We start from the raw sequence: 24,135 nt of genomic DNA, 5'->3' as shown, positions 1-24,135 counted from the left end.
TGTCCAAAATTTCCAAAACTCATCGAACTGAACTGGACAAAACTATAAACAGTTTGCTTCGTGTTCAGAACTGAGCTAAACAAAACTATAAACAATTTTTATTCAATTTATTTTTTTAAGAGAAGCATTAATTAATAAAATAATCTCTCATATTAAAACTGGAACATGAAGCATAGAAGATGTTGGGTTCTGATGCCAATGACAAGTCAATGGATCAAATATGCAATGGTTTGATTCGTTTACAATAAATAAATAAATAAAAATAATAAAAAATTCTTTCAAATATCTTGAAAGCCTCTGCATCAAAAGAAGAGAAAAAAAACCCCTAAATGTAGGCCAAAAATATAACCCATTTACTTGTTTCCCATAAATCAAACCCATACAACATCAAAACACAAAAACAAACAAATCCTATAGCTAGAATCAAATAGGGTAATAGAGGAAGGGAGAGAGACAAAGAGATACAAAGAGAGAGAAACAGAAAAACCTTATTCAAAATCAATGGCCTGAGACGGTGTACCGATCGTGGCGATGAGATGGTGAGAAGCGGTGACCGACGGTGGCTGATGGTTAGTCTATGAGAGGAGACCGATGGGCAGTCGACGAGAGTGAGAGTGAGAGCAAGAGACTGAGTGTTGATTGGTATTTCCTTTGGTGTATGTATCACTCGATACATACAGAGAAATTAAAATAATAATAATAAAAAAACAAATTACACATAAAATAAATTTAGGCGGTAAATATTCACCCAAAAACTTTTGATCACACTTATTTGGAAACTTTTGATCACACTTATTTGGAAGGTGTGATTACAAAAAATTATTATATAATCACACTTATTAAAAGATGAGATTAAAAAATATATATATAATCACACTTAATTAAAAAGTGACATCAAAAATAAATATTATCACACTCAATCAAATTAAATGTGATTACAATATCAATTTAATTTTTTTTATCACACTTTTAATAAAAGTGAGATATTTTTATTTGTCAAAATATGATCTTTAACTGTTTTTGTAATAATGTGCTAAAAGTATGGTATATAACAAAATTAAATATTATAATATTAAATAACTTATAAATTAAAGTTTAATTTTAAAATCATGGAAAGCATATAAGAAAAAAAAAAAAAAAAACTAACTTTACATTTGTGTAGAAAAAATTACTTTTCCAACTAAGGTATAATTTGAAGATATACTAGGTACCAATATGGTGCAACAAATTTTTTTTTAAAAAAAAAAAAAATTTAAGGCCTCGTTTGGGAACAGGCTAATTTAGTAACTTTTTGTTTATTTGGCTAAAAAGGTAGGTAAAAAAAACTTGTATGTTTGGGATGACTTTTTGGCTAATTACAAAAAGATGTGCAAAAAATAGAGAGAAAAGAGAATCTTTGACTTTTTGGTATGAGTTGTTAGCTTTTTGGCTAATTTAGGGTTGGTTTGGGATGTCCTAAAAAAGTGCACTTTTTGACTTATTGGTGGGTTTGGGTTGGGTTTGGGTTGGGTTTGATGTGATGTGTTAGAGAGGTGATGTGATTTAAATAAGATGATGTGACTTAAATAAGATAGTGACTTTTTGACTTTTTGGCTTATTTAGTATATGCCAAACTAGCCCTTAGTAACTTTTTGACTAATTAGTTAAAAAAGTAAGTTCCCAAACGGGGCCTTAGTGTTATGCAAAACTATGATAGGCCTATTTTGAGAAGTGGGTTATAATTCATTTTCTAGATTATAACTCACTTCCTCTCTTACAAAAAGACTGTTTATAAACTGCTTATAAGCAATTTTTCACTAAAAAACTCATTATAACTATCTTCCCAAAATAACCCTAAATGAAATATTCTAACAACATAATAAGTTGATAGCCTTAAAAAGTAAAAAGAATGTGTGGGGTTTACTATCCTTAGGACAATAGAGAGTTGCCTAATCGTTAATTTATGGATCTCAAAAATTAATCAAGATGTATTTAAGTTAACCCCGTCACCCAATTATCAATTTTTTTTTTCCTATCAAATAACAACTGATCAAAAAATAAATAAAATATATATATAACAAGGTAGGGTGAAATGAATATTACTAACCCAGAGTACAGCGACCATATCAGGATCAGATAACTTGTCGGGGCCATGCAGAGAAAGTAGAACGTCAACAAAATCTTGGTTGGCGAGAGCTTGGGCTCTATCTCTATGTTCAGAGATAATCCGGTTCACAAACCGGTTCACTTTGGGCACAAGTTTGGAACATCTAGACCCTACTTTTTGCAGGTCAAGCCCTACGAGCCAAGGAAGGTGATCACGTTGAGTTTCCCTAACAGCTCGTACCCTTCTTCCGAAAGCCTGCTTAGCTCATCGCTTTCATCACTACGCAGTAGGCATTCACGTCCAAACACAGAGCACATCATGTGGTTCAAAGAGGCCCGTTTCAGTATGTCTCGAACACTGAATTCTCCTTTGAGTCCCGCAATCACTGTAATCATCTGGTTCGCGATTTCAAACCTCTGCGCTTCTGAGTTACTGATTTGCTGAGGGCAGAAGAGATGGGTCGAAGCGATTTTTCTTAGGGTTCGCCAGTACACTCCATAAAGAGCAAACCCAATTGCTCTGTTGAACATTAAGCTATAAGCTGACTGTTTCACCGGCCGATCGGCAAAGACCGGGCTAGTAAATATCTCTTTAGGTACGTCGGGGTTGGAGGTGACGATAACCCGGGTCTCGCCCAGGCTGAAAGCCATGAGCCGCTTTGCTCCGAAGAGCTCGGCCGTGGCTGCGAGCCGGCGGTGAGCAAGGCTAGCCATGAGGGTCATGCTTCCGAGCACTGGTACTCCCCGAGGACCTGGTATGATTGGGTCATGAGCTTTAGTTCGTCTCTTCCAGCCTTGCTTTCCCCAAGCTGGGCCACCAGGGTGTGCCCAGTAGAGCAAAGTCATGATCAGCCAAGAACAAAATAGAGCAACTAGTATAAAAGTTATGTTTTCAGGAGATAAAGATTTGGATTTCGAAGTGAGGAACAAAACCCACAAACTCTCTGTAGTACGTGTTTCCATGGCGGAAAAGGTTTGAGCTCTGACAATATCTGTTGGCTACATATTTTGTACTAGCCAGTGACAATTCAACGCGTGGCAAAGTAAGGGTAATATGGGGAGACCAGTCAGATTTTCGATCCTGATCATACACGTGGCAGTTAATATTGGTTTGTTATAAGATCTGAGTAGCAGCGGATCAACAAAGAGATGTAACGTGACATGGCTTCAACGGTTGCTCACATTCAAATTCAAATATAGGAGGGAAGCCTGAACTACCAGTGAAGGCGTAGTGGACCTACTTATAAGGTAGCATGATCAGCGATCACGGAGGAGCAGTTCGACGGTTTGAAGTGCAGTTCGACGGTTATCTTTGGAAAATATAAATAGCAGGAAGGACCTCAGAGATAGGGACGAAAAGAAATCAAAAGAAGACCAGTCTTACTTTACATATTCCAGTTTATTTCCTGTTCTTTACATTTCTGTACTTTAAGTTCCTGCTCAGCACTTCATTTGTAGGAGTAGTTTTCGAGTATATTGCCGTTGTAAATCTCTACGAAGCTAAGTTCATTGTAAGTTTTTCATACTAATGAATTGCTTCAGTTTATTTAACTGTTCTTATGCTCAAGTTCTCTGAAGTCAAGCTACCAGTAAGCCACCAGTAAAAGTCCTCTTTATTGAGGCTAAAAGAACCATAACACAATCGTTTGAATAATTGGTTGGCAATCACAATTCTGTAAGGACTGATTGATCCTTGCTGGCACGCTCATAATTACAAAAATAACCTTCGAAAGCCAAAAAAGCCAACATATATTTTTGGCACGCCCAGTGGGACCGTTTAAAAAATGGCTAGACGTAGGAGACAATGAGAAAATGAACGTTTGGAAGAAGGCGTGGAAGGAGAGGTGGAGATATCCAATCCAAAGGATAATGTGATAACACATCCTGTGGAGACTCCTATCTTATCGGAACCCATGGTCGAACAGACCAATACTTCAGAGCAAATACCATTTGTTCGTAATAGTGGACGAGACCAAGGAATTGGACCATCTAGTGTCCCATCTACTCAGCCAGTCAATCTGTGGGGCGGCTTAGTAGATGCCATGGGACAGCAATTAATAAACACAATGGAAATGTGGGCAGTATCCTTTTTAGATCGAATGAATAACCACCAACCAACAAATGTAAGACACATGGAGGAAGTAAATGTCCCTCAGCAAAGATTGGCTAGAGATAAACAGCCTATGCAAGCTAATGGACATTCTAATGGTTAAACCAGTAATCAGATTCATGAAAGATTACCATCTCAATCTTGGTACGAACCCATTTCAAGGCCTGTAGCAGGCCAGAATGCCTCAATGTTCAACAGTGAAGCCATGCAAATCGGTGGATCTGGCCCAGTACAAGAAAATGGCATGAGAATGGTTCCAAATCCCACATTCGAAGCCATACCTGGCACTAGGGGGTACAATAATCCCTTATTCGAATTTACACACGGGGGGTTGGAAGGTTTCCCTACAAATGGAAGGGATACCATACCTGTTCCAGCACCTTTCGTGGGTCCTTTCGCAGGACAGGCTCAAAGAGGTTACCTACACCCCCAACAGCAACCTGTACCACAGGGACAGCCAGTCCCAAATGTACCACCTTATGGACCAAGAGGACCACAAGCACAAGTTTGTCCACCAAATCCTGTATTTGTTCCCCCAGTAGTGGTTCAGCAGGCACAAAATATGGTCCCTAGGGACCAAATTGCTGAGATAGTTAGGGAGTTGTGTGGACCAATGGCTCGGGGGGTCCAAACTCCTGTGTATAGAAAACCATACCCAGAATGGGTCGATAGGGTACATGAATATCCAAGAGGTTTCAGGATACCAGATTTTGTCCTTTTTCACGGGAACGAAAACCAATCAACAGTAGAGCATATTGCTAGGTTTGCCGCTCAATGTGGTGAATTTACCAATCATGACTATATGAAGTTGAGACTATTCCCGAATTCTCTAACTGGGGGAGCATTTGTATGGTACATTAACCTTCCACCTGGCTCCATCCAGACTTGGCAGCAAATGAAAGAGGCATTTCATGCCCAGTTCTTCCAATCAGAGCCAGAAGTTTCCATGGCAGACTTGGCAAGAATGAGTCAAAGGCCTGAAGAGAAGGCTACTCAGTTTATTTCCAGATTTAAGAGGGCTCGAAATAAATGTAGAGTAATCTTGCCAGAAACAGAATTTGTAAGATTGGCCCAAAATGGCTTAGAGTTCAGGCTTCAAAAGAAGTTTGATTCAACAGAGTTTAGAGATTTAGTGGAACTGACTTACAAAGTATCTAGATATGAAGCATTACTAGAAGAGGAACAAGATCGAAATAATGCATCATATAAGACATACTACAAAGATCCTAATTATGAGATTGATGCAGCAGAGATTGTGGGAAAAGAGCCTATGATCTGTGAAGCATTAATTTATAAAGATACGACAATTGACCAGCAGTTTAAAAAGAAAGATCTCCACAGGAAATATTCTTTCGATTTAACTAAGGCAGATGACATTTTTGATCATTTGCTTGCAGCCAACTTCCTTAAGTTACCAAAAGGGGTTAAAATTCCATCTCTTGATGAACTTAAAGGAAAAATATATTGTAAATGGCATAATTCTTGGTCTCACTCGACTAAAAACTGTATTGTTTTTCGAGACAGGATCCAAGAACAAATTCGGAAAGGGAGTTTGAAGTTCCCAGCCAAAGCTGAAAAAGCCATGGGGATCGATAGCAATCCATTTCCAGAAATTGGAGAGGTGGCAGCCAATGTCATTATAACAGACTTTCAGAACTTGCCTTTAAAAGAATTTGAAGAAGTCAATGTACAGATGCATGTGGCCAACCAGACAGCAACCAAAAAAGACATTAGAAATCCACCAGCTATTGGACGAGATTTCTCACATCAGAAGGAAGACTCTGATGAAGAAGCACTGGATGATGACTCCTTAGAGGCAGCCGTAATGCAAAGGATGTGTCCCAGGTGCAGACTGAGTTATAAGTAGTTGAAAGGCCTTCCAGTTGATGGGAAGCAGAATTACAGGGATGTGCAGAGGCGTCCCAAGCCAACCAATGCTTATAATAAAAGGCCGTATCCGGCTAATGTTAGGCGGCAGCCATTAGTGGTTGAGCCTGCAGTTGATAGAATGCATGCTAAAGGCAAGAGGCCCTTATATGAGACTAGGTCGCCTAACTATTACAGAATGGAGAGTAGTCATTCTGAAAGAAGATTGGAGAAGAGTTCAGGTTTTAGGGTCAAAGCCAGAAATTGGCTCCCTGGGCCAGCTTCACGAAGGACAGAAAATGATCACCATCATCGAGAGCCTGAATCAAACTCAAAGCTTGGAGACAGGACCAAACAATTGTCTTCACAGCCAGCCTCGAAGGTGACCTTGAAGGAAGAAAAAGGCAGTTCAACGTCTGGGTCAGTAGGTTCATAGGTACCTGGAGTCCCAGATTGGTTTGTGATGCAAAACAAACCTAAGGAAATGCTTACCCAAAGTAATGTTGGAAATCAAAGTAGGATGGTTAAGCCTCCTTTGGTGGCCTCCAACAACTGGGTATTGCTGAAACACCCAAGAACGAGGGAACCAGATATGGTCCCCGTTATTTCCAGATCACAAAGGAGGAAAATTCAGCGTAGATACACTCAATACCAGAAAGACCTGAAAGAAAGTGGAGAGAGTTCTTCATTGATCCAGACTGGAGAAAAGAAGAATCGAAAGTCAGACCATAAACCAAAGCCAGTTCTACAAAATGAGGTGGATTGCAGTAGAGAACAGTTGGCCAAGGTTCATTCTGAACTAAAAGTCAGAGAGAATGATAGCCTAGCAGGGTTGGAGAAAGCTCTGATGGAGAGTCGTAGCGAAACGGAAGAAGAAATTGGCATGAGCCAAAGGAAAGAGATGGTGGAAGAAGAAATGTTCGAAGCTTTCATGGCCGAGCAAACATTTCTGGTTGGAAAACCAGCCGAGGAAAATCATTCGAAGGAACCTGGTAGCAATGAAATACCAGAATGCAGCATGCAGGATGTTTCTGAGGTAATTGACCAAGGTGACCAAGAGGGGAAACAGGTACAGCTAGCCATCCAGTTTGGCTCGTTTCCCCCAGTATCAGTGAACATGGTACACATACTACCACGAGAATTCCAAGCTAGAGATGAGAATCAAGAGGGGCAAGAAGCTGATCCAATTCTAATCTCTAGTGAAGATTCACAAGCGAGTATGGTACAAGATAATTTCGGAATGGTTACCCCAATGGAAGCTGAATATGAGAGCGAAAAAGTGGTAAGTATTAACCTCTCGTATCCATTTGAATATCCATCGAATTCCATGACGTAGCATGTTAAGCCTTTATACATTAAGGCTTTCTTCGATGAGATACAATTAAACCGAGTCTTGGTGGATAATGGGGCAGCGGTGAACTTACTACCGAAATCCTCCTTGAAAAAATTAAGAAAGAAGAATCCCAGGTTGATCCTAACCAATACAACCATCGCTGGTTTTGCTGGAGACAAACAGATGGCCCAGGGAATTCTACCCATCAACCTGAGTGTGGGAACCAAGGACTGCATGACGGCGTTTTTCGTCATCGACAGCAATGCGAAGTACAATGCTTTACTTGGTAGAGATTGGATCCATACTAATAAATGTGTGCCTTCCTCTTTGCATCAGAAAATGATAATAGCTCTAGGCAATGGGGAGACGGAGGAAATTAATGCAGATCCTCAACCTTTCATAGCCTGTGCAAATTTCGCAGAAGCCAAGTTGTATATTGATGGCGTGGCACCGCTCAGTATACTAATGGAATTCGATGGCTCAGCCGAAGTATCGGCTGATGAGGAAGTAGCACACCTGAAGCGTTTAGTCCAGGAGAGTGCTGATGAATAACTAGTTGTTAAAGATGACAATGATGCCTGGTTATAGGCGGCAAGATGAAGCACCAGAAGCCAGGTCATTGGTTTTAATTAAGTTTTCAATATTGGATATAAAGTCAATAGTACAGAAAGCACGAGAGCAAGAGAAAGAAGTCATGACAATTGGCTACAAGCGGGAGCAGCAACAAACCAGAGTTTTAACCCTTGATAAATACTGTGCATTGGACATAGAAACGAAAGTCCAAGAAATACAGGAAAAAGAAACCTTGTGGACAGACTTTGTCTATGAGGAGGAGAATAAAGAGGAGGAATCAAAGAGCCTGGAAGCAGAACACAACAAGGAGACTTCTTCGAAGTCAGAAAGGATCGAAGAAGGAGTTCCAGTAAGTACTCAAATACAAGACCCCTTAGAAGAAATAAATTTAAGGGAAGATTCTGTGCAACAACCCATTTATATAAGTGCTTGGTTGAATTCTCTCGATAGGGACCAGTTGTTGGTTATTCTGAGAAGATATAAAGATTGCTTTGCATGGTCATACAATGAACTACCAGGATTGGATAGGTCATTAGTGGAACATAGGCTTCCCATGAAGCCTAACTTCAAGCCATACAAACAAAAACCAAGAAGAATGGGTTCGGAAGTGATCCAGAAAGTTAAGGAAGAAATTCTTAGACTACTTAAGGTAGGCTTTATCAGGACAGCCAGGTATGTTGAGTGGCTATCTAATATTGTACCTGTAGTCAAGAAGAATGGCAAAATGAGGGTATGCATCGATTTTAGAAACCTAAATCTGGCAACTCCAAAAGATGAATATCCTATGCCTATAGTAGATTTGTTGGTGGATAGCTCTGCAGGACATCAAATTTTATCAATGATGGATGGACACTGTGGTTATAACCAAATCTGCATTGCGGAGGAGGATGTTCACAAGACAGCATTTAGATGCCCTGGGAATATCGGGACCTTCGAATGGGTTAAAATGCCGTTTGGCCTAAAGAATGTCGGGGCCACGTATCAGAGGGCTATGAACACTATCTTTCATGATCTTATTGGTGGGTATTTAGAGTGTTATATTGATGACATTGTGGTCAAATCTCAATCCATGGAGGAACATCTGGTTCACCTAGAGACAGCCTTTGAAAGAATGAGAAGGTTCAAATTGAAGCTTAATCCTCTTAAGTGTGCTTTTGGCGTATCATCTGGAAACTTCTTGGGCTATGTAGTACACAAGAAGGGAATACAGATCGACCAGAATAAAGCCAAAGCCATCATTGAAGCCAGACCCCCATCAAGTAAGAAAGAATTACAAAAGTTCCTTGGACAGGTTAATTTTCTTCGAAGATTCATTTCTAACACTGCAGGGAAAACTAAAGTTTTTTCTTCCTTATTAAGGCTGAAAGATGAAGAGGAATTTGTGTGGACAACGGAGCATCAAAGTGCTTTCGATGGAATCAAAGCCTACTTGGCTAACCCTCCAGTATTGATGCCACCAAATGACGTTAAGCCTTTGAAGTTGTACATAGCTACAACAGAAGATTTATTGGGAGCTTTCTTAGCCCAAGACAATGAGGAAGGCAAGGAGCAAGCTGTTTATTACCTTAGTAGGTTTTTAAATTCTTGTGAATGTAAATATTCAGTTGTAGAAAAGCTTTGCCTTGCGCTATATTTTGCTGTAATGAAATTAAGATATTACCTTTTGCCTACGACTGTCTTGGTAATTGCAACCACAGATTTGGTTAAATATATGTTATCTAGACCTATATTGAGGGGAAGAATTGGCAAATAGGTATTAGCCTTGTCAGAATTTCACTTAGAATATGTGCCCCAAAGGGTAGTGAAAGGACAAGTTTTAGCCAATTTTTTGGCAAACCATCCATCTCAAACAGAGAGTCAAGAGATAATGGAACTCAGTATGGCTAGTGTCGAACCATGAAAAATGTGGTTCGATGGATCGAAAGCCAATGGCCTAACTGGAATTGGTATAGTGATCAAGTCACCACAAGGAATAGAAACCACACATGGTTTCAGAGTGGATGAAACTGCTTGTTCTAATAATCAAGCTGAATATGAAGCTTTTATAGTGGAATTGGAAATTCTTATTGGATTACAAGTACATGCAGTTGACATATTTGGAGATTCCCAATTGGTCGTTAACCAAGTAAAAGGGATTTTCAAGTGTCAAAGTTCAAGTATGCTGCCATATTATGTCATCGCATTACATTTGCTCTCTCAATTTGAAATAGCAAATGTAACTTATGTTCCGAGATTCTTGAATAATAGAGCTAATGATGTGGCTCAGAAAGCTTCAAATTTCAAGAGAAATGATGGTACCCAATGGGATGTAAGCTAAACAACATACCAAAAATCTATACCACCTTTAAATAAAAGGAACATGGTCCTGGAAATCAATCATAATGATCTGCAGGAACAAGATTGGAGACATCCAATAATACAATACTTGGCTGGCCCATCCTCAAAAGCCAGCAGAAGAGTTAAATTGCAATCTGTGCAATACATCATATATAACAATGATCTCTACAAAAGAGGGGGAGATGGTCTATTGTTAGAATGTTTAAGGCCAAAAGAAGCATTAATAGCTATGGCTGAAGTTCACGAAGGCATCTGTGGCGCACATCAGCCTGGTGTAAAAATGAGATGGCTGCTTCGAAGACATTCCTATTATTGGCCAACTATCCTTAAAGATTGCATAGAATATGCAAAGGGCTGGCAGACATGTCAAAAGCATGGTACAATAAGGCATGTGCCCATAACTGATCTACATGCAGTAGTAAAGCCTTGGCTGTTCAGAGGGTGGGCCATGGATATGATGGGGAAAATACACCCTCCCTCTTCGAAGCATCATTGTTTCATTTTGGTAGCTACTGATTATTTCACCAAATGGGTCGAAGCTAAGCCATACAAAGCTATAGATCAGATGGAGGTTATTGGGTTCATTAAAGATTTGATCCATAGATTTGGCATCCCACAAACGATAACAGTTGATAATGGGACTGTTTTTTATGGGAAAATGGTAAAGTCTTTTGTGGCTGAGTTTGGAATTAGCCTTGTTAATTCCACCCCATATTACGCACAAGCCAATGGTCAAGCTGAGTCATCTAACAAGTCCTTAAAAAAGGGAATACAAAAGGTTGTGGAAGATAATCCTAGAGATTGGCATAACTTATTGTTAGATGTATTGTGGGCTTATAGAACTTCCCCAAGGTCAAGCACAGGAGTCACTCCTTATGCCCTAGTTTATGGGCATGATGCAGTGTAGAGATCAATGTTAGATCCTTAAGGGTAAGATGCCAAGACCAGTTGGATCCTGAGCAGTACTATCAAAGTATGTGCTTGGAGTTAGAAGATATAGATAAAGCTAGAATTTTGGCATTAAATAGCATTCTCTTTCAGAAGAAGAAAGCAGCCAAAAATTATAACAAGAAAGTCAAACACATTGGCTTTGATAAAGGGGATTTGGTGTGGAAGACAATACTTCCAATAGGAATTAAAAGCCATAGATTTGGCAAATGGTCACCTAACTGGGAAGGACCATATCAAATTCATAGAGTTTTGCCTTTTGGGGCATACCATTTGAAAATTTTGAGTGGTTATGTGCATCCCAAAAAGATTAATGGCAGATATTTAAAGCCTTATTCTCCAACTATTTAGGAAACACAAGGAATAAAATAAACACTGAGTACAAGAACATAAGATAGTGAACAAGGAAATGTTTTATAAAGAGCCAAGTACATTGTGCCACAAATTGGCCCAAAAATCATTACAATGTTTTAGCTGTTTTTGTACAACAGATTTCCTATTGGTAAACGACGAAAATAGTTGAATAGCTTCAGCCATGTCTCTCTTTTGATCGGTCAGCCCTTGATTGGTGATTTGCAGTTTGAGGTCAGTTTGGAGTAAGGCCTGATTCACTGCAGAAAGCTCCTCTTCGAGTTGAGCTTTCCTCTTCGAGTTGAGTTCGAAAGTGAGAGGTATAGGAGTGTTGTTCCTTAAGCTTCAATACTTCAGTATGCACTTGAGAAACAAAACTTTGGTCGCTAACCAATTTCTCATCTGCAGCCTTGGCAGCATGACAGACGCTGATGTAAAAATCGATAGTAGCTACTGCCTGGGATAGGTGATTTGAGACATTCATACCAGACTGCTCAGCAAGTTTGCAGCATTGAAGAAACCCGTTTTTAATTATAGGCCTTTGTAGAGCCTCGAAGGAATCCTCGAAAAAGAAATTAACAGGTCCAGACAGGTGTCCAAATCTATCAAAGACACAGAAGGTTGGCTGCTGGAGGAAGGAGAGCTCTCAAAAATTTACAGTAAAGAATCAGCCAAAACTAATGGCTCAGCCTCCTCATCGAATGTCGGAGAAGTAGAGGTGATGTCAAAAAGACTAGCTAATCTTGCTTCAAAAATATCAATCTCATCATTAGACATGAGGGGCGCAGAGAGAATTGTCACGGGAGACACAGAAGATTGCATAGGGATAGGAGAAATGGGTGGAACATCTTTAATGGTCTCCATGGTCCTAGCTACCAACGAATCAAGAGAAGGAGGGCTGGAGCTAGGTAAAGATGGTAAGTCACGAATTGGAGAGCTGTCAGCACCCATCAGAGATAAGGTAGCAGTTGGAATCTCCTTGGAAGGAGAAAGAGGAGCAAGACTCGGCAAAGAAGTAAATTGAGGAAAGTCAAGAGTCAAGTAAGAAAGATATGGAGTCAAACCAAGAGAAAGAGGTGCAGGGATGCTTGGCCTCAAGAAAAGTGCAGGAAATGTAGACCCTGAAAATGGAAGTATGGTTTGAATAGTCCTTACATCCTGCATCGGCTCAACCTCGAGTGAAACTGAGAGAGGTCTCATCGGAAAGATGAATTCAGAAGTTGCTGCTGCAAGAGGAAGAAATGTAAGGCAATGTTAAACCTCGATACCAAAGGCTAACAGGGGAAAAATCGCAGAAGCATAAAAATTACCTGCTCCAGAAATGTCGGCAATGATGGGAGAACTACGAAGGGTGTAATATCTGGCAGTTTGTTGCCTTCTTGCAGTTTCCCTTTGTAGTATGTCAGCAGCGGCAGCTTCATCTCTCAGAAATTGTTGCTGTCGTCTCTTCTCAGCTCTCTCGAAGAGAATCACGGCTTTAGAATGTTCTTGCTCTACTATCTTGACGGCTACTTCATGGATGGTATATTCAACCGAGACAGGAGCGGAAGTAGACATCTTTTTTCTCTTCTCCATGGCTTTGGCAATTGTCTCAGAATCAGAGTCTTCGACCATATCAGAAGGAGAGATAGTCACCTTTCTTTTCCTTTTCCTCTGTATTGGCAGGGTCTGCTTTTTCTCAATTTCTTTCTCAACTTTTTCCTCAACTTCTTCAAGCTGCGATCTGGATTCCAAAGATATGAATTCATCTTCCATCTCTCTGGCAGTTGTCTCATCCCTAACTGAGTCCGATGAAAAGACTATCGTTTTCTTCTTTCTTTTCAAAGGTAACTCTTCCTCTTCATCTGTTTCTTCTTTTTCTTCCCCTTGAATATTGGATGTTTTCTTCTCGAGTTCAAAGAGCCTCCTTTTCTTTTATGATTGACCACCTCCACAAAAGAAGAATTAAAGATAAGGCAAAATGCATTATAAAAGACAAAAGGAGAAGGGACAAGGGTATACTTTTCTTCGAGGCAGCCCGAGTAACTCTGGGAGAAATTGAAGCAGCAGGAGCAGATTGCATTGCAACATGTGCTATATCTGAAACAGTGGAAGAAGTGACAACCCCAGTTTCTTTGGGCTTGGTCACATCTAACACCGTTAGTAGGTTTAAAGGTAAAATGACCAAATAAATCTCCATGTTAGTCACCCACCAGTTTTGGTACCTCTTCAATACGGTACCTTGAGGAATGAAAGGGGTATACTCGAAGTTGGCCAAGTCATCTATAAATTTAAAAGTTGCCTTTTCTAGCCTGGACTTCCAGACTTTCAGGTCCCTTCTAGTAAGGCTGAGATTTGTGTTGCTACAGAGAGGTATTGGGACCCCTTGTGTGAGACCAAATTGTCTAGCAAATTGAGTAGGACAGTAAGGTTCAGCAATGCATTTGTAGGCCTTTGGGTTCAAAGTCCCGATAAATAACTCTCTGGGAATTAGGATGGAAGCCCATATATCTTTATGAATAGGTGAGGTACAGGACTGGTCACTTAAGAAATTCCTCAACCAAGATGGACCAATGGAAGGTTCCAAGGGACGAAAACGGTAAGTAGGAAGGGAGGCTGAAAGCTGGTGAAAGAAAGAGAAGTAAAAAGCAAAGGTAGAAGGGTAAAGTGAAGCATTGGCCAACCTTATGCCATGAGTAGGGGGGTTTAGCTCAGAAAATTTAAGGCATTTGGATTGTAACTCAGTAAAATAGGCGAAAAGCCAAAACTGAAGAATCCAAAATGGCCCCCCTTGATTTGCATCTAAGGGTTTCTCATAGAAAATGGAGCAGACTCTGTATACATGACCTAGAACATGTGGAGTAAGGCCACATTTTTCTGTAAAACCAAGGCTTTGGCAAGAGGGGCAAATTCAGGCATGATTCTCTGAGAAGAGGTGCAGAATAGAAATTTGCAAAGCCAATACAATAAGAAAGAAAAAAACTCCCTATCAGTCACAGGGCCTTCTCTTTTATTCTCAGCCCTAGCAAAATCACTATAAGATGAGTTAAGGGAAGGGAGAGAGAAAGAGACTGCTAAATCAAGATAATCCGATCCAAAAAGGGTTCTAATAGGAGACAGTCCCAGTAAATGGCAAATATCAAGAACAGTAGGGGCCATCATCCCGCATCTAAATTTGAAAAAATTAAAGACAGGATTCCAAAAACATAGGGCAGCAGGAATAAGGAAAGGGTCCTCTGAGATAGTTACCCTAGATAGTCTGAGAGCATCGAGAAGGCAGAGTTCTTGAAGGTCCAAGGTCCTAGCAGGAATAACCCGATCATACCGTTCTTGCCACTCTGGTCTCACCGTGGGCCAGCATCGGTAGGAGCGATTTATCCTCCAGTTCCTCCAGTCGAGACCACCTTCATAAAGAAGACATTGGTTTTCCAGACGGGGATACAGGGCTGGGAGCTCAGTAAGGATCTCTTTGAATATAGGCCTGAGCACGTAGTCTAGCTGCACATGGCGACGAGGGACAATGATGCGTCCATCAATAGCGCTTTTCTCCCCAGCTTTATACTTTTCACATTCTACATCAATAATCCTCTTCAGGGCCACAGATGGACTCGTACGCTCTACGACTGATACTAGAGGAGAAGCCATTGACAGTATGCTTTTCTCGGAAGTGAAACTGGGAAAGGAAGTAGAGAGAAGCCGAAAATTGGTAGAAAGAGGGGTTTTGAGCGTTAGAAGAGCAAGTGATTTCAAAACACGAAACAAAAGGGTTTTTAAAGTCCTCGTATCTAAAAATATATTACATGAGCTGTTAAGTATCAGAAGTGCGAACACAAAAGCTTCCTTCAATATTGATGCTTTTGGAGGGGAAAACTAAGCCCAGTTGTTGAGGCTAGCTTCGAAGTAAGATATTTTGCTTCGAAGCCAAGTCAAACGGCTTCGAAACAGAGGAGCCGGCTTCGAATCAGGTTGCCATACCTAAAATATAAAATACTCGAGTGTTTAGTTCACTTAAAAGAGTTTAAAGAACTGTTTTTAGGTTTTTTAACAAAGGTAATGTCTTTCGAGGCAAAATTTGAGATTCTTTAAGGATCGGATTTGGTGTTTGAAACATCAAAAGCAATAACGACATTGACTAAATGTTGACTATGGTCAAAACAGACTTTAAGAATAGGATTGATCAATTCGAAACACTGTTTCTAATTGAAAATCAGCCAAAACTGTCAACTTTATTCCACAAATTGGAAAGGTTTATAATTGGCTCATTTAGTGTTTCATTTAAAACAATCAAGTCCAGATTCAAAGGATGAAATTGTTCAAAGTTCGAAGCTCTGAATTGGCTTTTGAAACACAAGTGAAAGCAGGGTCAAACAATGACAAATGAGGAAGAATTTTGTTTATATTAAAACCAAAGCAATTACATCAGATGACCTTATCTCGGTATGAACTCAAACTCATAAAAATAAGGAATGGAATAAATAACAAGATCATGAAATTTAGTCCAACAATGATCAATAAACTTTTGTTCTTTCCTTATTCTATCTCCCAAATCTTCTAGCATTGGCTGCATAAGTTGATGTGCTCTCACTTCATAGTAGAGCTCTTTAGCCTTTATTTCGAAAGCCACCTCTCTTAATCCTTGTTCCAATTCGTCAATGTCTAAGTCATCCCAATACGCAGAATCTTTATTCTTGAAATCACCGAATTCCTCAATGAAGTTCTCTACTTCATACTGAGCATGAATTCGAAGAGACGAAAGTTGGTCTAAAGACTGTGTAGTAGCCACAGAATTTCGATGCCAGTAAAGGAGCAATGGAAGTTGGTCAAGAAACATATGAAGTTCTGCTTGAGCAAGGGGATTAAGGACATGGCCCCTAGTCAGAATATCACAAGCCCATCGAAGGTTCTTGAGAGGGACTTCGTCCTCAAGTACATTAAAAGGCAAGTGAGAGAAAGCTGCAAGCAGAAGTTGAGCTTGTTTCCACTCAACTGGGGTAGGAGAAGGTAGAGGTTTATAAGGTGGGAAGACATTTTCCATGGATAGGACAAGCTTCAGTCTCTCTATCCAGTAGAGAATTGGTGGGGAAGAAGGTATGAATACTTCAATTTCGGGAGACAAAGAAGAAGGTGTGGACGCTTCTGTTTCTGGAGATGACACGGGAGCAGGAGGAACAAAGACATTAATATAATCAAGCCAGTCAGAAGAACAAATCTTCGCCTTCTGGGCTAGGAATGATGGGTTATACCCTTGTGCTTCTTCTGGTCGGGGGGCAGCGTGCACTATCTTTGTAGGCATGGAGGATGTATACCATGCTACAAGAAAATTCTCCTCCAGACTACGTCGATGGTCAATGGGCACATAGGGATAGACAACTGAACTTCGAGCATAGGAAGGAAACTCTAAAGGGTTAGTGAACTCAACAAAGTGATGGTTGATTCGCTCCTTCAAATCATAGGTCTCAGGTATTGACCAGCTTGTCCAGTCAGAACCACCAGAAGAGGAAGAAGTTGCAGCTTTATCCTATACAGAGATTTGTGAAGAAGAGTTTCTCAAGTCCATATTTGCAACTTTCCGAATCAAAGGTTTGAGAGCAGTTTGTTCGAACTGTAAGGGTAGGTCAGAGGAAGAACTTCTTATGTTTATATTTGTAGCTTTCTGAATCGAAGGATTAAGAGCAATATGTTCGTAATCTAAAGGTTGGTAATTTGCAAAGGCATCCATGACCTGAATATAGAAAGGTGGGTAAAGGTGGCTAATAAATGCATGCTTTCGACGAGGAACAGCATCGACATATGACTCTTCGTGTGCTTGATCGCTGGAGGAAAGAATTAATTTGGCCATGAAATGTATCAGTCTGTTCGAATGCTAAGACAGTGAAAACACTTAAAGGATCAAAACGAGAGTATTAATTCAGATGGTGAGTGACAGTTGCATTTCTGGGAAGATGCAAAACCCATACACGTTCTAAGACGTGGGAAAAAGGACCCTGATCCACTAATATCACTAAGTCTTGGGCATATTAGTGCGGGCGGTAATGTTGGCTACATATTTTGTACTAGCCAGTGACAATTCAATGTGTGACGAAGTAAGGGTAATATGGGGAGACCAGTCAGATCTTCGATCCTGATCATATACGTGGCAGTTAATATTGGTTGTTATAAGATCTGAGTAGCAGCGGATCAACAAAGAGATGTAACGTGACGTGGCTTCAACGGTTGCTCACATTCAAATTCAAATATATGAGGGAAACCTGAACTACCAGTGAAGGCGTAGTGGACCTACTTATAAGGTAGCATGATCAGCGATCACGGAGGAGCAGTTCGACGGTTATCTTTGGAAAGTATAAATAGCAGGAAGGACCTCAGAGATAGGGACGGAAAGAAATCAAAAGAAAACCAGTCTTACTTTACATATTCCAGTTTATTTCCTGTTCTTTACATTTCTGTACTTTAAGTTCCTGCTCAACACTTCATTTGTAGGAGTAGTTTTCGAGTATATTGCCACTGTAAATCTCTACGAAGCTAAGTTCATTGTAAGTTTTTCATACTAATGAATTGCTTCAGTTTATTTAACTGTTCTTATGCTCAAGTTCTCTGAAGTCAAGCCACCAGTAAGCCACCAGTAAAAGTCTTCTTTATTGAGGCTAAAAGAACCATAACACAATCATTTGAATAATTGGTTGGCAATCACAATTCTGTAAGGACTGATTGATCCTTGCTGGCACGCTCATAATTACAAAAATAACCTTCGAAAGCCAAAAAAGCTAACAATATCTTGACAGTATTGTTTGTTTACCCTTTTTGGGTGATATTATGAAGTGGTATGTTTGTATATATAGACGGAGAAGAGGGAGAGAGAGATTTAGAAATGTTTTTTTATTATTGAATTATTTTATCATTTTAGTTTACATTTTAGGTACATTTATATTAGTATAAAATATTATGTCGGTAGAATTCATCCTGATTAAAAAATAAAAATAATTTTCCAATATAAAATTTATAAAAAAATACATTTAGAATGATGTGTTTATAAGATTTCCTTTTTTAAAATTATGAAAATAATGGATGATATTTTGGTTGAAAACGAAAGTCCAACAAAAAAACAAAAACAAGAAAAGTCATATAATTCTTTTTGAAAATTTTGTTGGCATGACCTTACTCTTGAAAATAATGAGACTTATCATGTTAAATGAAAAATTATATACGTAACGAAAGTTTTAAATTAAATCTTTTGGTGATGTAGTCTTCTTAAAAATTTAAAATACTTGACCCAAATTAAAGTTTTTTTTTTTTTGGGGTACAATTTATACCACTATATATAAAAAAATCAATTATTATATTATTGTTAAATTTTCTTACATCTTCGTAATTTTGTAACTTAAATTTTTATGTTTTGTATAGTTCATTCAAAAAGTGAGTCGCACAATCACCGAGATGGGTGTGGTTACAAACTCATCGTGCAAAGGAGGAGAAGAAGGCGTTAAGATCCTCTAGAGTGTATTCTCTAGAGTGATCTCCTAGAGTGATCCATCCAATGGCTGTGATTCAGTCTCACCAAAACGACGTCGTTTTGGTGAGTAATTTAAAAAAAAAAAAAAAAACAAATATCAGTCTTGTGTTGTTCCCCTATGAAGCATTAGAGAGAGAGAGAGAGATAGAGGGGCTGAGAGATAGAAGGAGGAGAGAAGAGGAGGAGGCCGCCATATCGCCGCCCAGCCCTAGCCCCTTTCCACCCCCGACGTGCTGTCGCCGCCGTTTCCACGCAGTTACCGATCGCCGTCAAAGTTCCTCTGACGCCGCAAGTGGTGGCGATGAAGAGAACCACCATGTGTATGCTAAACATGGCTTGTAAAATGGAGTCGTCTTCGCCTCTGTTCGATGGATTGAACACATCTCTCTAACATGAATTGGGTTTTGAAGAATCACCATTAATGGTTGTTTTTTATTGTGGATTTTCAGTAACTACTTGGATTTGAGAAGAATTTGGTTGTTTTTTAGTTGATTGTTTTCTTCAATGGAATTTGATATGGTGGGTTTGTTTTTGGATAAGATCGGTTATTATTGGTGATTTGTATTTGTAAATGAGGGTTTGTTTTTGTTGGGTGTTTGTTTGAAATTCATGGTTTACATTTGTGGTAAGGCTTCTGCTATAGAAGATAGCAGAGTGAGCACAAGAAAGGACGGCAGCGGTGGAGGGGCGTCGGGAGGCATGGAGGCAATGCCATCTCCCTCTGCTTCTTTCTCTCTTCTTCTCTCTCTATATCTTCTGCGTAGGAATTTTGAAATCTGATTTTTTTTTATTTTTTTGGAAATTTCTCACCAAAACGACGTCGTTTTAGTGAGACTGAATTACAGCCATTGAATGGATCACTCTAGGAGATCACTCTAGAGAATCCACTATAGAGGATCTTAACGCGAGAAGAAGGGGTGAACGTGGGATGTGATGTTTACAGGTGGCAATTTGGGACATAATGGTGATGGTTACGTGTCATTGTTCGGAGGCAACCCACTTGGATACTTTTGAGCAAATATTAAATGAACAACTATAATACAGACCACTAAACTAAGGCTACTAAAAGCAGCTCTAATGAGGTAGCATGCCTAAAAAAAAATTAAATTAAAATAAAATAAAAAGAGGAAAAGGACAAAACACAAAGAGGAAAAAGACAATTTAATGCTCTTTTAGTGCTCTTCTTTTAGTGCTCTAAATTATAAGAAAGGGTAGTGACGTTATTTTAGTGAGGCAATTAATTAAGAAATTATTGGAATTAAAACTAAACAAATTTTTATTAACTTGGCCTTATAATTTCTCTTATGATTTTTTTTTTTATTTTATAAATTAAATAATAATATTATCACATAAGTCTTATATTTAAGTTCAAAGTTTATCAATGAGTTGACGTAGAAGATTAAAAAAAATTAATTAATCACCCAGATATATTTATTATAATTATTTTACTCTTTTAATTTAAAAATTGTACAATCAAAAGTACATAATTTTTACCGTTTAAAAAGGAAGATATTTGTATAATTATTAAGAGATATCATTGAAACATCCATGAAGAAATAAACATACATAACCTGAAAGGGTAGCCTAGTTGGTTGGGAAAGGAAAATTCTGGGACGAGCCGTGAACCCTGGACATCTTGAGTTCGATTCCCATCCCTAGCCCGTTTACTCACGGGCCACTACGTCTTTACTTGATCGATCGACTTAGGATCTCGAGATTAGTCGACATGTGTGTCCTCAAAATATGCTAGCCCAAATACTCAGTTTAAAAAAAAAAAAAAAAAAAAAAAAAAGATATACATAACAGCCATGTCTTCTTTTTTTTTTTTTATGGAATCATTGGTGTGGGGGTGGGGCGGAGCGAGTGACAAAATCTGCTTTCCCAAAGCTACTTGGTAACCCAACATAATTTATTTGGCAGTGTGCGTGAACGGTGACTGATCAATTTGATTGTTTCTTGGACTGTCCTAATCAAATGCCTTTTTAACTTTGAATTATTCCGAATACATTTTATTTTTTATACCATGATTTATGGGGCTAGATAAATTGTAATAACTCAACGAGCCTATTACATTCATTGATATGGGATTTTATTTTATTTTTGTGGTCGCGGATGGGATATGGGATTTATGGGGTTAGATAAATTATAATAACTCAACAAGCCTATTACATTCATTGACATGGAATTTTATTTTATTTTTGTGATTGTGGATGTGATATGGGAATGGGACGATGCTACTAAAGCATGTACCAATGGATGTTGGTTCGGTTAGGCTAGAGGTGTCGCCGCCACAACGTTGTTGACATATTACATATAATAGAAAGATAGATAGATGTAAAATAATGATGTGTGCGCTAAAAAATAATTACAAAAATGTATATATAAAAAAGAAAAGACTATGTAAATTAATAAAATTTTCAAATATTCTATAGTAATTAATATGTTATGTAATAAAAAAAAATTAGAATCTAAAACAAGACGCATTTTAATAATGTGATAGATGCAATATTAATGAGTAAAAAATTCGTGAGATTTATAATTAGTATTGAGAGGGAGATTTATGATCTGGAATTGGGCCGAGGTAACGGCCGAGCAGGTTGAGAGCCTAATGATGCATGGGGTCGAGATGACCGGCGATCCGCCCGTAGATGGGCTGCCAGGACTTGGGCCGGGCAGGAGTTGGGCCAAGTATGTGCCGCCCTAGACCGTAAAGAAGCTGCTCAGGCAGTGCTCGGTTGGACCGAGCTGCTTGATCAGGCGATGGTGGAGTCAGTCAAGCTGAGTGACCGGCGCCCGGAAAGGCGTGGTCAGCCGAGGTAATCGTTTGATCGGCAGGAAGGCTGACCACAGGAGGTGCCCCGGGCTCGGCTTTGCCGAGATGCTGTAACAACCCTCATACTGTTTACTGATTAATGACTGATTGATTACCGATAATCACCGATTACTATTAAACGGAACTGATAATGACTGATAACTGACTGAGAATTGAACTGATTAAGGTACTGAACTGACTGCCCGAAATTGAAACTGAATTGAGTGAATATATCTATTTGAATTACATTTTATCTGTTGACTGTTTGTTTGATCTGTTCGTGTTTTATGTTTAAACTATTAATTGAAGGCCTTATCGGCGGCCGAACCGGAAATTGGTTAGTGTTTTATGATCCTCATAATTAATGTACTTTTATGGTACATTCATTGAAAAAGTGATTAGGTATGATTAAATTAGATTAAATAAGCTAATTAAAGAGTTAGGCTTATTTACCAAATTGCCACCCTTAGTGGCCCACTCAATACACACACTTGAGCCTTATGTACACACTTGAAGAACATTTCATCAGCCATTTCTTCTTGTTCTAGCCGACCTTAGAGAGAGAGAGACTTGAGGAGTTGATTTCATCTCAATTTTGCTTGTGAATTGTTTGGAAATTGAAGAAATTGTTGAGGAGATTGCATATTTGAGCTCCCTCACTTCTAATTCTACACCTAAGGTAGATCATTCATCATCTTAATGGTGTCTTTGAGTTGTTCTTGCATGATTCATGCTTCATTGTAGAACTAAGTCATGAATTGGTTCATTGTTGTTGAATTGAAGCTTAAGTGTTGCATGCATGTACATATATTGAAGTTTTGAGGTGGTAGTTCATCATACCTCACATGCATGTCCATCTTTTGGTCATACTCCATGAGTTCATCTTGTTTTTGAAGGCTTGAGCTCTTTTGAAACAGCATTAAAGCTTTGAAAATGATTTAAGATCATGCATGTCATGTTTGAAGATTGTTCTTGAAAATGATTTGAAATTGGTTTGAAATTGGGTTTGAATTAAACACCCTTGGGCTTTGATTTCTCAAATTGAGCTTTGAACCACGTTATTCTATGTGTTTATAAATGTTTTCCAGAAAATGAGCCCAAGAGGATCGGTTTTGATGCATTTAAACTTGAGTTTGAGCTTGGAGGTGCAATCTGGGCTTTCCAGATTTCGCACTTCCGCTCGAGCGGGGAAAGTTACGCTCGAGCGTGGAATCCGAGCATCCAGCATCTCTCTGCACTGTTTTACAGTCCGCTCGAGCGGAGGATTGGGCGCTCGAGCGGAGTCTTGTCTCAAGCTCGAGCGGGCGTCGAGCGGAGATTTCACCCATCCAGTATTTTTACAGTACGCTCGAGCGGAAAAGTTTACGCTCGAGCGTGTACCTTTGTTGCATGTCCGCTCGAGCGGGGAAACATGCGCTCGAGCGGGACTCTGTTTTTCTGAAAATGCTTTTAAATGTGCATCTTTGCATCCCCACTCCATTCTAGGCATTCTTAGACCTAGTTTAAGGCATCTTATTGAGGATATAGATGTAGAACACACCGAGGCAAATTAGGGTTTAAGTTGTTACTTTCCCAACTGCGTAGCTTAGTGTGTTCAATCTGTTAACTGTGTAGGGTTGGCGACTGGGGAGACACGCTCTAGCTTACTGTAGCCCGAACTCTGTGAGTAACAATTGTGTAAAGATATGTTCAACTGATATCTTTTGAATACTGAACTGAACTGTTTACTGAACTGGTATTACTGAATGAATGTATGTCCTTTATTTCTGAACTGTACTGTGGCATCCTTAGTACCTACTGTTTACTGTTACTGTTACTGTTACAGAGATCTCTGTCGGTTCCCTCGTGGAGCCACTACTGTTTACTGACTGATGGCCATCATTACTGTTCGGTCTTTTAAGACCTACTGTTACTGTTATGCTAATGGATGTACCACATATGACTGTTTACTGTACTGAACAACTGAAATACTGATTGAATTGAACTGTTTTCATTACCGTAAGGACATTCATTCTAAACCTCTTTACGCATTATGTTATTCACTGGGCTTTAGCTCACTGTTTATATATATATGTAGGTGCTCAGCCACCAGATCGGAGCTAGGAGCGTGGGTTAGACTCCAGTTTTGTCAAGCCAGCCTTTGTGCCTCACTGCGAGGTTCCGAATTGCCATGCTATGGCTTTGGGGTGTTTTGTTTGTTTCCCCCGTCTGTCTCCATACTGTTTGGATTACTG

The 24,135-nt window shown here is 39.3% G+C and overlaps 1 pseudogene; it reads right to left on the bottom strand.

The window, feature by feature from the left end:
* Positions 1-2,029: 2,029 nt before the first annotated feature.
* On the bottom strand, positions 2,030-3,073 carry LOC145805733 (cytochrome P450 78A9 pseudogene; annotated as a pseudogene).
* Positions 3,074-24,135: the final 21,062 nt, after the last annotated feature.

This window comes from Camellia sinensis, chromosome 13 (genome assembly GCF_055761805.1).
Source record: "Camellia sinensis isolate YWXY chromosome 13, ASM5576180v1, whole genome shotgun sequence".
In the NCBI taxonomy this organism is placed as follows: domain Eukaryota; kingdom Viridiplantae; phylum Streptophyta; class Magnoliopsida; order Ericales; family Theaceae; genus Camellia; species Camellia sinensis.
Note: the sequence above shows the minus strand (reverse complement) of the source record. Positions and strands in the feature narration are given on the sequence as shown.